Raw genomic sequence first — 14,419 nt, 5'->3', positions numbered from 1 at the left:
TATGAAAAGTAAAAATGTAAAGATGTCATATTTTACCACGCGATGTCGTATACTTAAAAGACGTACATTATATATTTTAAAACTGCATGCATGTAAAAAATGCTCACATGGTTAAAATAAGCTGCATATATTTTGCTTTATTAAATAAAAATTGAAACACAAAAATCTAACAGTTTTTATTATTCATAATAATTCATAATAATGTCTTTTTAGTAGTATTCACCAGGCATCTGTTTCATTTACTTCCACTCGTATAAATATAACTTTCAAATCAATAATTATTATTAGATTGTTATAAATTTGAAATTTTAAAACTATAATTTGATATATTATATATATATATTTTTATTATATATATAACAGTTTTTTCCTCTGCAGATACCATGTCAGCTAGCAATTACAAAAGTTGCCATGAACGTGATGTTATTTAACGCACTATGTTTGTTATCTCGTGTTATTGGCAGGTATTATTCCGAGATTTTTGTTTCAATAAATCTTTCTTGAATAAGTCTGTTAATATATTTTTTGTAAATTGAAACCTTACATCGCCGCTCGCACACCCACAGCAAACCAACAGGGAAACGCGCGCCCATGGTGGCGGCGAACGGGATGCCGGATGCAAAATTAAACTAGGTAAAAAAAAAAAAAAAAACACCGTGGTTCAGTAATAGCTCAGGTTCATTTACTACGAAAACACAGCCTATCCAGTCAATATAATTAAGTATATATATATATATATATATATAATATATATTATATATATATATATATATATATATATATATATTATAAATAAAAAAATAAAAAGTGCCTGCAGTAGTATATACCTCGAACAATTCTTGTCAGGTGCACCTGCATACAAAAAATTAGACACGCCATAATTTGAAACAAGAAATGCCAATTTCCACCCGGTATCCTTCGGCTAAGGGCGGGCTCCTAATGAAATCCAAGAAATAACTAAAATAATATCTAAAAACTAACTTAAAATTAAATAACAAAATATAAACTATATAAATGGCAACAATAAACAATAACAAATAAATAAAGAATGCAGGGTATCACAGATTTTGACTAGCAGAAAAATGTCCATCATGGTGGCCGTCCCTCAGCAGAGCGCAAAGTGAAGGTTCTCTGCGACCACGCATGATGGAGAGATGACAGGAGATAAACAGCTCATCCCTTGGACCTCATCAGTGAGGGGCCGTAAACCTAGCCGCACATGTTAGAAGGAATCAGCTCAGCAAATCTAACAAACTACTAAAATAAACCAAAATTTTAAACAGGAGCTACTCCTAACTAGTACACTACAGCTCAGAGTCTTTACGCCACTCTGCCGGAAAGGCCAAAACGCCTTCAAAATCAGTCGCCTCTGCAGCCAATAAACCACACACACACTATATAAAACACACATGAGCCGGGGAGATATAGGTATTGAACCGGCTCAGACTCCCCCCCCCCAAAAGGGAGGAACTCTCCCTCTGTTTAAATTTCTCTTCAAAAAGAAGAACCGAACGAAATGCCTCTCCCCCCCCCAAAGGTTGAAGAATTATAAACCGGAAACCCTGAAGTATGCAGAAGGGAAAACCAAGAAAATCCAGTTGGAGGCAAGAATCCCTCCAAGAGTAGCGTGGGTACAAAGAAGAAAACAGGAACCTTGATTCAGGAAGAAGGAGCAGAGGTGATCAGGGCCTCTGGACCTAAAACCCTTCCGCACAGACTAAAGAGAAATCACGGATGACTCCGGCAAGGCTTCAGATGGGATATGTGCGCCTTCCTGAAAATCTTCTCGGACTGAGGATCTCCCAGTCGGGCAGTCACCGGAGTCCAGAAACTTCAAGATTGCGGTGGGGACCAGTCCACCTGTAGCAAAGTTTAGCAGCTCTTTTGTCCACAGCCGAACTGACTGGGTGAGCCTTGCAGTAAAACTAGATCCCCCACCTGGAAGGGATTGGCAATACGACCTCGGTTGTACTTCCTCCTTACTAACTCCCTAGCCCGAATGAGATTTCCGCCTGGCTGCCTCACCAAGTGGCTTTCACATCGGGAGTACCAGGAGGGTGGCAGAAGATCGCTAAATTTTCCAAAGGTTCGCCAAAGGGTTGTTTGGCGGAAAGCCAAATAATAACTCGAAAGGTACCGCCTTGTGACTTTCATGCTGGGCCGTATTAAAGGCAAATTGGATCCAAGGTAGTTGTATGATCCCCAGGTGGTCTGATTTTCCGCATGAAAGTGCCAATGAGAGCAGAATCTGAAGATTGCGATTAAACCGTTCGGCGTGAGAAGGCTGAGGATAGAAAGGGGAAGTAGTCACATGGCGGATTCCGTGCCCAAAGCACATTCTTTTTAAAGATATTAGAGACAAAATTGTGGAACCATTATCGGAAACTAAGGTGGCGGGGATTCCAAAGTGTTTGAAAAAAATGGTTACGAAGTGCTTGCACCGTGAGCTGCGCGGTAGCACTCCGCAATGGGAACAACCAAACAAACTTGGAGAAGGCATCCACAACAAACAAGTAGGAACTTATTTCCGGACTTGCTACGCGGGAGAGGCCCAACATAGTTCAATGAAAACCTTCTCCAAAGGTTTTTCCGCCACCTCAGATGACAAAAGACCCAACTTGGTATTTTGAGCGGGTTTGCTTAGCGAGCACAGTTCACAAGAACGTACTCGAGTTGCAATATCCCGGTCCCATACCTTTCCAGATGAACTGATCCCTAATCTTCGCGATGGTCTTATGAATTCCTAGATGTCCACCCCACAGGAGAAGAATGAAAATGACTGAAAGGACCATCGGTACAAGAAAAGCTTGGCAGCACTAACTTAGGTTTTCTCTCCGCTGCTTGTCACGGCAGCATAGAGCACCTCGGTACAGAAAATAAGGAGGTGTGGGCACCTCCGTTTTTTTTTAAGCTCATTGATGATAGCAGTCAGCTCGGGATCCTTAAGTTGGTGTGGAACAATGTCCGAAAATGCCAGAGGAAAGTCTAGGAGCACGCCACAACATGGCGGCTCTGATAAATTCTGGTGGTCGTTTGGGTAAGTGATACATGCGTGAACAGAGTGTCCGCTATGATATTTTGGGTGCCTCGCACGTGCTGCACTGTGAACTTAAGGGCAGAAAATTTGGACTACCCAGCGACCAATCTTCCCGAGCTGACGGGGGTGGGCAAGGAGCCAAGAAAGTGCCTGGTGTGTCGGTTTCCAACAAAAATTCTTTATGTTCTAGGTAACGCCTGAACTTGTTAATTCCAAACACGACAGCCAAAACATTCCAGCTCATAAACAGAACAACTCTTCTTCTCACAAGGGGTTAACGTGCGTGAAGCATAAGCTATGGGCTGCCGGATACCATCTACTTCTTGGGATAAAACAGCAGCAACGGCTAAGGAGGAAGCATCAGTTTTGCAAGACGAACCTACGACTGAAATCAGGCATAGCCAAGACTGGAGGCTGCATCACTGCCTCTTTCAGCTGCTCAAAAGCAGTCTGTTGCGCTTCACCCCACTCAAAAACTTGGCACCCTTTTTCCTAAGAGAGTTCAGAGGGGGCCGCCCACTTCAGCAACATTGGGGATGAAACGACGATAAAAATTTATCATTCCCACAAAACGGGCAATCCCCTTGGCATCCTTAGGAGGAGGAAACTCCCTGATTGCCTGGGTTCTCTCTGGATCAATACAAACACCTCGAGAAGAGACAAGATGACCCAGAAACGATATTTCAGGCTGAGCAAAACTCACCTTTTCAGGATTGACGGTAAGGCCAGACTCTCGCAGCCTAGTTAGAACTTCCTCCAGATGAGTCAAGTGCTCCTCGTAACTCTCACTGTACACAAGCAGGTCATCCAGATAGTTGAACACGAACTTAAATTTGACATCATGAAAGATAGAATCCAGGAGTCTGGTGAGTGTTTGGGCCCCCACAGCCAAGCCCATTGGCACTCGGGTGAACTGGTACAAATTCCAAGGCACACAAAAGGCAGTGAGAGGTCGAGACTCGTGTTTTAGAGGAATCTGATGGTATGGCCTGATTAAGATCAAAAAATGGAGAAATACTTGGCCTTACCAAACCAGTCGAAAGCAGAATGCAAATCGGGGAGAGAGGCACGGAGTCAATTTCTATCTGAGCATTGAGCTTTCGATAATCCAGGACCAATCTGGACTTCCCATTAGGTTTCGGCACTAGAAACGCTGGACTGGAAAAATTTGAGCAAGGACGGCTCGATTACCCCACTCTTAAGTAAATCATCGATCATATTTCTCAGAATTTCCATCTTGGGCGGAGCAAGCTTATATGGATGGGAACGTACAGGACGGGTGTCTGTAAGACGAATCTCGTATTCCAAGAGATTGGTCGTGCCCAGTTTGTCAGTGAGGACTTCAGGAAAACTGGAACAAATCTGCCTTATGTCCTCAGCCTCTTTCGGCGTAAGATGTCCTAGTTAGTCAGGAGGAGTCAAGCTCTTATCTTCCATCTCTAAGGCAGCAGTCCCACGAGACTCGACATCAGAAAAGGGAACGAGCACCCGCCTGGCGAAAGCAAAGAAAACATGACTGGAGGCCAAATCCAAAATCATGCCAGTTTTTCCGATAAAATCTGCTCCCAAGATGAAAGGAAAAGTCAGGTCCTTAGCCACCAAAAAGCTCCAATCCCAAGAGAAATAATTAATTTTGATGTGAATCTGGGCACTACAGATAATAGGTAAAGGTGTGCGTGAAGCAGTCCAGCAGATAAGTGAACTAGGCTCAACCTGCCGTATTAGCCCAGAGGATTTTAGATCTTCAAAAAACGACAAAGAAATCAGGCTGCGTGCTGACCCAGAAATCAACCAGGGCCTTCTGCACCACATTCCCCACAAGCACATCCAGTTGTGGGCAGGTTGAGCGGGCAGCCCTTACTCCCTGCGCGGCCAGAGCAGCAACCTCCCCTCTCGGCCAACGATGATAACTGTCCCCAAGTCTATTTCTTTCTGTTTTCTTTCTGTTCTGTATTAAACCAGCTACCCTTTTACCATCAAAATTATGTACATTTTTGCCCTCAAAATTACCTTTACGGCACGAGTCGGGCTTACTCGTCCGCAAGCTTACTAGTTTTTTTTTATTAAGTGGACAAAACGGTCTAATATGTCCCACTTGCTTGCAGCCATAACAGGTAGGAGGCTGCCTACGGGAAGGAGCAGCTGCTGGCTCAGACCGCACCGGAGCATGGACCGGCCCCGGAGGCAAGTGAGGAAGATGCCTCGACATGGCCTCCCTTTGATCATCCGCATCCTGAACCCCTCTAGAGATGATGTGAGAGGCGGTCCAAATCCGCAAAAGATGCGGGACGGCTACAAAAAATCAAACGGGAGCGTTCTTCAGGTTTAATGCCCTCCAAAATAAGGCTCACCAACTCTGTTTCGCTCAAGCTCAAGCGCAACACCCGGGCTACATCCCGTATCTCCCCGACAAAATGGCTCAACGTCTCGTCTGGTGCCTGAGGACGGTAAACGCGTTTCCACCCGCAAGCGCTCCCTAACCCGAGCAGGTTACAAAGAACTCCAAGATCTCGGCGTGGAACTGGTCAAAAGTGGCACCTCTCTTAAGGCAGTCTAGAAGGCGATCAAAAAGCGGCCTTAAGGAAAACTGCGCTAAAATCTGCATAAGCATGGCATCTGTCATACCAGGAAATTCTCTCAGCTTAAAAACTTCCAGAAGGAAATGGATAAGTAAATTAGTGTCAAGCCCATCAACTCTGGGGAAGTGTTTGTAAAACACTCCCCAAAGGATGGGGCAATTTGCCAAAGCTAGAAAAGGAAGGCACAACTATAGATGATGCCTCACCAGCCGCTTCAGGAGGGCCACTACCCATCGGAGACATAGTAACTCTGGGAGGCTCGAAAGAAAGAGCCGGAGGACGGTTAGCAAAGGTAATGGTAGTGGGAACCTCCGTTGGAGTGACAGCGGTAAATAGTACCCCCTTCTCTTTCACCGAGCGCACCTCACTCAAACCATCTAAGGCTTGTTTTAATTTGTTACTGGCCGAAAAGACCCAACTTTTAATATCAGAGTCTAAACTAGGAGCTGACATAAGTAAAAACTATTCTGTCACGCCAATGTAAAAGTTGAAATGCCAATCTAGCCTTTGCTGACCCGGACATGGGAAGTGACTCAAAATTAATATCGTCTTCTAACTCTTCCATTCGGGTTTTACAAAACTCAAATTCAGTATTAATTTGGAACTCTGCATTCCAGCTGCGGTCCAACGCTATACAATCCCGTAATTGAGCTCTTAATGCCCTCACATCTCCCTCGGGCTTCTGTCCTCTCGCCAGGACCTCAAAAACCAACTCGGGCTTGCGCAGATGTTCAGGCACCAGGGAAAACGCCATACCAAAACAATTAAGACAAAATAAATACAACAAAGCGTACGCAAACAATTACTTAGTAAACTAAGTGGACTCAACTCACAAAGGGCTTACACTGACGAGGTCCAAGTGAAGAACTTAATACCTGCTACCTAATAGAAGGATACCCTGCAAATATACACTAACCACAACCTACAAACACAGAAGCAATAAATATAACAAAACAACACATTGATAGGGGAGAAGTAGAGTACAGTTAGGTAAATTTAGCGGTTAAGCAATTTAGAGTCCCCTGCTCCCTGCAAAGGGTAAGTCTGCAGGAAGCAAGACACTAAACCAATTCCACCCGGTATCCTGTGCTAGGGCGGCTCCTAATAAAAAAAAAAAATGTGTACTCTAACCTCCCCCTACCTAACACTAACCTACACCAACAAACAAAACCAGAACTGAGAGGACAGCTGAGAGAGCAGGTAACCACGCTCTGCTACCATTGAAACCTTACATCGCCGCTCGCACACCCACAGCAAACCAACAGGGAAACGCGCGCCCATGGTGGCGAACGGGATGCCGGATCAAAAATTAAAACTAGGTAAAAAAAAAAAAAAAACACCGTGGTCAGTATACTCAGGTTCATTTACTACGAAAACACAGCCTATCCAGTCAATATAATTAAGTATATATATATATATATATATATATATATATATATATTATAAATAAAAAAATAAAAAGTGCCTGCAGTAGTATATACCTCGAACAATTCTTGTCAGGTGCACCTGCATACAAAAAATTAGACACGCCATAATTTGAAACAAGAAATGCCAAATTCCACCCGGTATCCTTCGGCTAAGGGCGGGCTCCTAATGAAAATCCAAGAAATAACTAAATAATATCTAAAACTAACTTAAAATTAAATAACAAAATATAAACTATATAAATGGCAACAATAACAATAACAAATAAATAAAGAATGCAGGGTATCACAGATTTTGACTAGCAGAAATGTCCATCATGGTGGCCGTCCCTCAGCAGAGCGCAAAGTGAAGGTTCTCTGCGACCACGCATGATGGAGAGATGACAGGAGATAAACAGCTCATCCCTTGGACCTCATCAGTGAGGGGCCGTAAACCTAGCCGCACATGTTAGAAGGAATCAGCTCAGCAAATCTAACAAACTACTAAAATAAACCAAAATTTTAAACAGGAGCTACTCCTAACTAGTACACTACAGCTCAGAGTCTTTACGCCACTCTGCCGGAAAGGCCAAACGCCTTCAAAATCAGTCGCCTCTGCAGCCAATAAACCACACACACACTATATAAAACACACATGAGCCGGGGAGATATAGGTATTGAACCGGCTCAAAATGCCTAGTTTCCTCTCTAAATAGCATGACAGTTAGCGCTGTAACAATTGCCAAAAACATCGTGTTATAAAAACGCACAATGTTAGCTATCTCGTGTTTATTGGCAGGTATTATTCCGAGATTTTGTTTCAATGAATCTTTCTTGAATAAGTCTGTTAATAGATTTTTTGTAAATGCCTAGTTTCCTCTCTAAATAGCATGACAGTTAGCGCTGTAACAATTGCCAAAAACATCGTGTTATAAAACGCACAATGTTAGCTATCTCGTGTTATTGGCAGGTATTATTCCGAGATTTTGTTTCAATGAATCTTTCTTGAATAAGTCTGTTAATAGATTTTTTGTAAATGTCTAGTTTCCTCTCTAAATAGCATGACAGTTACCGCTGTAACAATTGCCAAAAACATCGTGTTATAAAACGCACAATGTTAGCTATCTCGTGTTATTGGCAGGTATTATTCCGAGATTTTGTTTCAATGAATCTTTCTTGAATAGGTCTGTTAATAGATTTTTTGTAAATGTCTAGTTTCCTCTCTAAATAGCATGACAGTTACCGCTGTAACAATTGCCAAAAACATCGTGTTATAAAACGCACAATGTTAGCTATCTCGTGTTATTGGCAGGTATTATTCCGAGGTTTATTTCAGTGAATCTTCCTTGAATGAGTCTGTCACTTTGCCCGACCTCAGATACCAGTGCGGCGGACATGATATGACGTGCGAGCAAAGCTGTCAGTAAAGTGTACTGTTCCAGGCTGTCATTGTATTGTTAGCTGCTATTGTTTATTGGTTGACTAGTAACGTAGTTCTATAAGAATTCTGATGGGTTTTTAGATGAAAAATAAATCTTGTTCTTTGTTTATTTTAGTCTTACTCCATCGTTTCCCCCCAAAAAAAAAACGAGCATTAAACAAAAACAAAATTATTTGAAGAATTTCAAATGGTTTCTTGTTTGCTATTTGTAGAAGGATTCAATTATGAGGATTAAAATTACTCATGACAATCACATAATGCCAAAAACTAGGGTTTCCCTCGAGTCAACATAATCAACTATTCTTATTAAAAACAATACTCTTCACCGAATAAGTAATCGTTAGAACTTATAGGAAACAACTATTTCAAAATTACTTATAAATAATTTTAAAAACTTTTGTGGTTTAAAATTAGGTATTAGCATGTATTATTACTTTTTGTAAGTATTTATTGTGTAATTTCACAGTCAGATCCGGAAATCGAATTCTCGAAAGAAAAGCTAAAATTTCTCTCAAAAATATACGGAAAACATTTCATTTTTAGGTACATTATTAAAGGTGCGATAATAAGGGTGTTGTTATCCAATGACCCTCTTCAATAGCCACTCTATCTGAAAATTAAGCTTCATTTTCATTGTACATTATTTTAAAATTGCCTAACATACATTGCCTTACAATATTGGTTTATTATTTTTTTTATTCGTGTAGTCTTAAACTTATTGTTCTATTACACCAAACCACGTGTTAGGTATCTTAATAACATTTTAGGTATAATATTAGTAAAATATAAACCCGCCTTCCAGTGTTACACTACAGTACGCCGGCGCTTTGTGTTCCTACATATGAGAAAGACTGTCACGTTAAACTGAGTGATTATACTCATTTATGTGCTAATTGTCTAGGCCTACCAAAAAAAATGTAAAATAGTATAACAAAAGGTATTAAAATGTAATGTTGCATCTTGCCTGTACAATATTTTCAGTTTTGTGTAAACTATTACTTGAATATACCTTCATGTTTTAAATTACTCATAAATAGATTAGTTGTATTTTAAGTCAGTAAAAGTTTCCTAGCTAAAATATAACACTATCAAAGTTTTTTTTGGTTACATCTTCGCTACCAACAAGTATACAGAACTAGCAGTTTCTAATTTCCATCTGTAACCGATTATGGTCTAAAGCTGGAGCTTTTGTGAGGTGGCCTAATTTTCTTTCTAAAATAATTTATATTAAACGGGGAATTTTATTAAACATTCTTACTAGCGGATGTTTAAATATAACTAACTCTTAACACAGTAGAGCACGTAGAAACAGTTTTGACAATATGGTTGGGATACTATCACGTCAAACTGTGTGGTTACTTTGTGAGTGGACACACGTTTAAAATACCATATCACAAAGTATCTACAATATGTATGGTGTACCATTGTACTACCCTACTTGAAACTTTTGAGGAGGGGTTGTTATAGATCTTGAAAAAAAGTATTGTGTTTATCATTAAATGTGACGATTTTGGTTCCCTTTAATAAAAAACATCGGTTCACGAAAAATAACAAAATTTGAATTATAGGCCAACATAGAGTTTTCAGAACTTTCTGTTGGTGAGAAACAGCGAAATATTATACCTGATATTTAAATGAAAGGACAGTCAGTGAGACAGAAAAGGGTAGTGAGATAAGAAAGTGAGAGAGAGTGTGGACAGAGTGCGCGAGAAAAAGTGAGAGAGAAGGAGAAAAAAGAAGAGATATATTTCAGAAATCTGTGTTTTCTAAGTTAGTTTTACTGTTTTACTCCTCCCATTTTGCATTTTCCTTCATTTACTAGACTAATATAATTAAGCTACATTGTAGCGGTGTAACGTAAGCATTATGAAACAGCTGATAAAAACCGTTTGATATCCGTGGATCCGAAAGAAACATATCCATTCATAATAAATATAAACATGCGCTATTATATTTTTGGATTTGGACATTTGGAGAATCAATTGGCTTAGACAGACATAAAGAAATAAACTATGGAAATGTTAATGTTGGTTCCTCTATCTGTGTTCAGAATAAGTAAAACTGCCTAGTCGCATTATCTTTTTCAAAACAAAACCAAAGAGCAAGTTTTTATTAAAGCTTCGAACTGTTTATTATTTTTCCTCATATAGAATGTACGTTATCATCATAACAATTTTCGTAAATACTTTGAGTTACTATATATAGCTTATAAAATACAAGTCTTAAAGCGAATAAAGTCATTTTGATCATTCTTACATAATGTTTATTAACATCTTTGAGTCTTTGAGGGTAGCACTGAATCACAGAGACTAAATTTTTTTACTGTGTCTCTCCGAGAGTAATTACATGTATGTAATAAATGTTTTGAACTTAGCATTTCGTAGAAATAAAGCAAATTTGACAAATAGTTTTTGCGATCATTTTTGAACCCCCAGTTCATTCTTAATACTTAAATAATAAATATAACTGATATGTGAAAAAGCAAACCCGTTTTATAACTTGAAATTATCCTACGTTATATTTGTCCCAAAGGATGACCAGTTGTCATACTTGCTTGCCATATCACTGTCTTTCACTTGTCTCTGGATTAGATGACGGATGGAAATGTCTGTCATAAACATGACGAATTGATGGATTGATGAAAACAAAACTAATCCAGTTTTAATAACCTCAAACATGTCACATTTGGTTTGAAATCGGTTTATCGTATTTGTGTTAAAGAACATATTTGGTATTTTTTGTTCGTAATATTTGCTGTACATTGAAAGTCACATACAGGGTGAGTTTTAAGTCCCTTCCCCCCCTATTTCTTTTTAAACCGTATAAGTTAGGAGGTTTAAACTCCGTACATATTCGTTAGACCTAAATATCTTGTTTTTCATGGGTTCATTGACTCTCCACCTCCAATGGGGGACGGTCCACGAGGAGTAAGCCGAGATTCTTAAATGTAAGCATAGGTTGATATGCACATCAAATTAAAGGTCTCTGTAAGTAGAATACAATGCCGCAAACCGGACCTCAAAAGGTTCATCCTAATGAAAATTACAGGGTGTTAAAATGTACAAAATAGTAATGTGTTATTATCTGCGTTTTATCGCGCAACTTTTTAAAAGTTCATTTCAAAACAATTTTTCTATTGCTGTTTATTCTTTAAAAGAAACTTTATTTTGTTGTGTTTAATGATTTTAAGGGATCACTGGAAGTCCGAGATCTAGGAGTTAACTAAAGGATTTAATAAGAAGTCGGTCATGTGATGTGTCGTTTAACATTGCCTTTTAACGTTGGAAACGGTGCTACAATCTGAATTAAAAAAGGATAATTCGTAATTTTGTTAATAATAATTTTGTACAGAATCTGGGGTCTGCATTTTTAAATGTAATCTTTGACATAGTCCCTGTGTCGTTGTAAAAGTGAAAGTTGTTTGTTATCTGGCAGACATGTTATGTTTGGTTTCAGTTACTTGGGCCATTAAGTATCTGACCTTGTTAGTTGCAGTGTGGCTACTGACCTTGTTAGTTTTAGTGCTGTTAAAGTTAGAAACATGTCTCGCACTCTTCAAGAAAAAGTTGACATGGTGTTTATTTTTGGTGCTTCTGGGAATAATTACCACGAAACAATGAGACGATTTAATGAAAACCATCCAGAAAGACCTGTTAGCAGAACCTATTTAAGGCAGTTAATAACAAAATTTAGAGAGACTGGTAGCGTTACTGATGCAAAACGTTCAGGCTGTTCCTCCTTTGTCAGAAGAAGTTGATTTTGAGGTTCTTTGTACAGTCGTGGAAAATCCTCAAACCTCTTCGAGACAAATAGCAGACAATATCGGGGTATCACAACGCAAAGCAATAACTACCCTGAAGAAGCACAAATTTCATCCCTACAAAATTATGCTACATCACGCATTAAATGAAGATGACCCGGACAGAAGATTGCAGTTCTGTGAAACTATGGATAGACTAATTATAGCAAATCCAACAACCGTAAATAATATCTGCTTTAGTGATGAGAGTACATTTTACGTAAATGGTTTAGTGAATAGACACAACTGCCGATACTGGGATAACTCTAATCCCCATGTTCACAGAGAACATCATACCCAGTATCCCCAGAAAGTAAATGTTTGGGCAGGTCTCTTTGGTAACCACGTGATTGGACCACTGTTTATTGACGGAAATTTAAATGGAGAAAGTTATTTACATATGCTCCAAAATAATATTCATCCATTAATAGAAAATACAATTCGCACTAATGTTGGGAAGTTTAATCGAGAAGAAGTAAGGTTCCAGCAGGACGGTGCTCCTCCACACTACGATGTTAATGTTCGTGGTTACCTTAATGTACATTTTCGTGAGAAGTGGATAGGACGACGCGGGGCAATAGAATGGCCGGCACGGTCCCCTGACTTGAACCCACTGGATTTTATTTTTGTGGGGACACTTGAAGTCTGTGATTTATTAAACACCAGTCGCATGTGTGGAAGATCTTCGGAACAGAATTACTGAGGCCTGCAGGAAGGTAACACCAGAAATCCTAACCCGTGTAAGGAGTGAATTTGTTAACAGACTATACTACTGTCAGGAAGTAACAGGCAATCAGTTTGAGCATCTACTACAATAAAAGGGTAAGTAACAACCTACTAGTATCGGAATCATACAATATTATAACCGGAATCGCTGTTGAAATAAAAATAAATGGGTCTAAAACCTTTGTAAGACAACAATTCTTTAAATAAAATACTTACAAGGCGACACAACACATGATCGACTTCTTATTAAATCCTTTAGTTAACTCCTAGATCTCGGACTTCCATTCCAGTGATCCCTTAAAATCATTAAACACAACAAAATAAAGTTTCTTTTAAAGAATAAACAGCAATAGAAAAATTGTTTTGAAATGAACTTTTAAAAAGTTGCGCGATAAAACGCATATAATAACACATTACTATTTTGTACATTTTAACACCCTGTAATTTTCATTAGGATGAACCTTTTGAGGTCCGGTTTGCGGCATTGTATTCTACTTACAGAGACCTTTAATTTGATGTGCATATCAACCTGTGCTTACATTTAAGAATCTCGGCTTACTCCTCGTGGACCGTCCCCCCATTGGAGGTGGAGAGTCAATGAACCCATGAAAAACAAGATATTTAGGTCTAACGAATATGTACGGAGTTTAAACCTCCTAACTTATACGGTTTAAAAAAAAATTGGGGGGGAAGGGACTTAAAACTCACCCTGTAGAATCAATCACAAGTTTCATAAAATGTTGATTATTTAATGCAATATCGAATGTAATCATACTCTTATTACTGAAGTAAAATTAATATTCCAAAATCTATTTCTAAACCAATGGAATATTACGCCATTTTTTCGTGTTTTTACTTATGGTGTTCAAAAGTCTCAAGAATGTTCATCCCTTGCGTCCTATCATGGACTTGCTAATGGAATAAAACGCCTTTGTCACCAGGAAATGTGTCAGAACAGCTTTGAATTTTGTGGATCATTGAGTTTGTTCGATACCATCAGAGAGATATTAATTAGTTTGACTCTAACTTCAGACGGCAAGCGTACAAGAGCTGTCGTTCTGTCTTGTTCGATTCGAAAGCTGTCTCTGCCTCTTGTTCCATATTGATGGACATCATTAGCCTGTACTAACTCGCATTTAAGTTGACAGAGTAGGATGACCTCGAGAATATATATACTGTCAGTAATCCCAGTTCCCTAAAAGCCTCTTTGCAAGACTCTTTGTAGTTTAATATAAAACGAATTCTGACAGGATTTTTTTTTATTTAAAACTCTTTCAAGTTTTATATAGAGCAAACGCTTTGAATTTAATTGTTTAATTTCAGCCCTCGGTCAAGGTACATTGAAATAAACTGAGTGGGTTCAGCTTCTTCCAGAAGAAAGTCTTCCCACCATCACCACGGCTAGAAGTTTTTTGAACTGTTGGTTTTAAATTG

Source organism: Homalodisca vitripennis, chromosome 1, assembly GCF_021130785.1.
Source record: "Homalodisca vitripennis isolate AUS2020 chromosome 1, UT_GWSS_2.1, whole genome shotgun sequence".
Lineage (NCBI taxonomy): Eukaryota > Metazoa > Arthropoda > Insecta > Hemiptera > Cicadellidae > Homalodisca > Homalodisca vitripennis.
The sequence above is the reverse complement of the archived record's forward strand: the minus strand, read 5'-3'. Positions refer to the sequence as shown.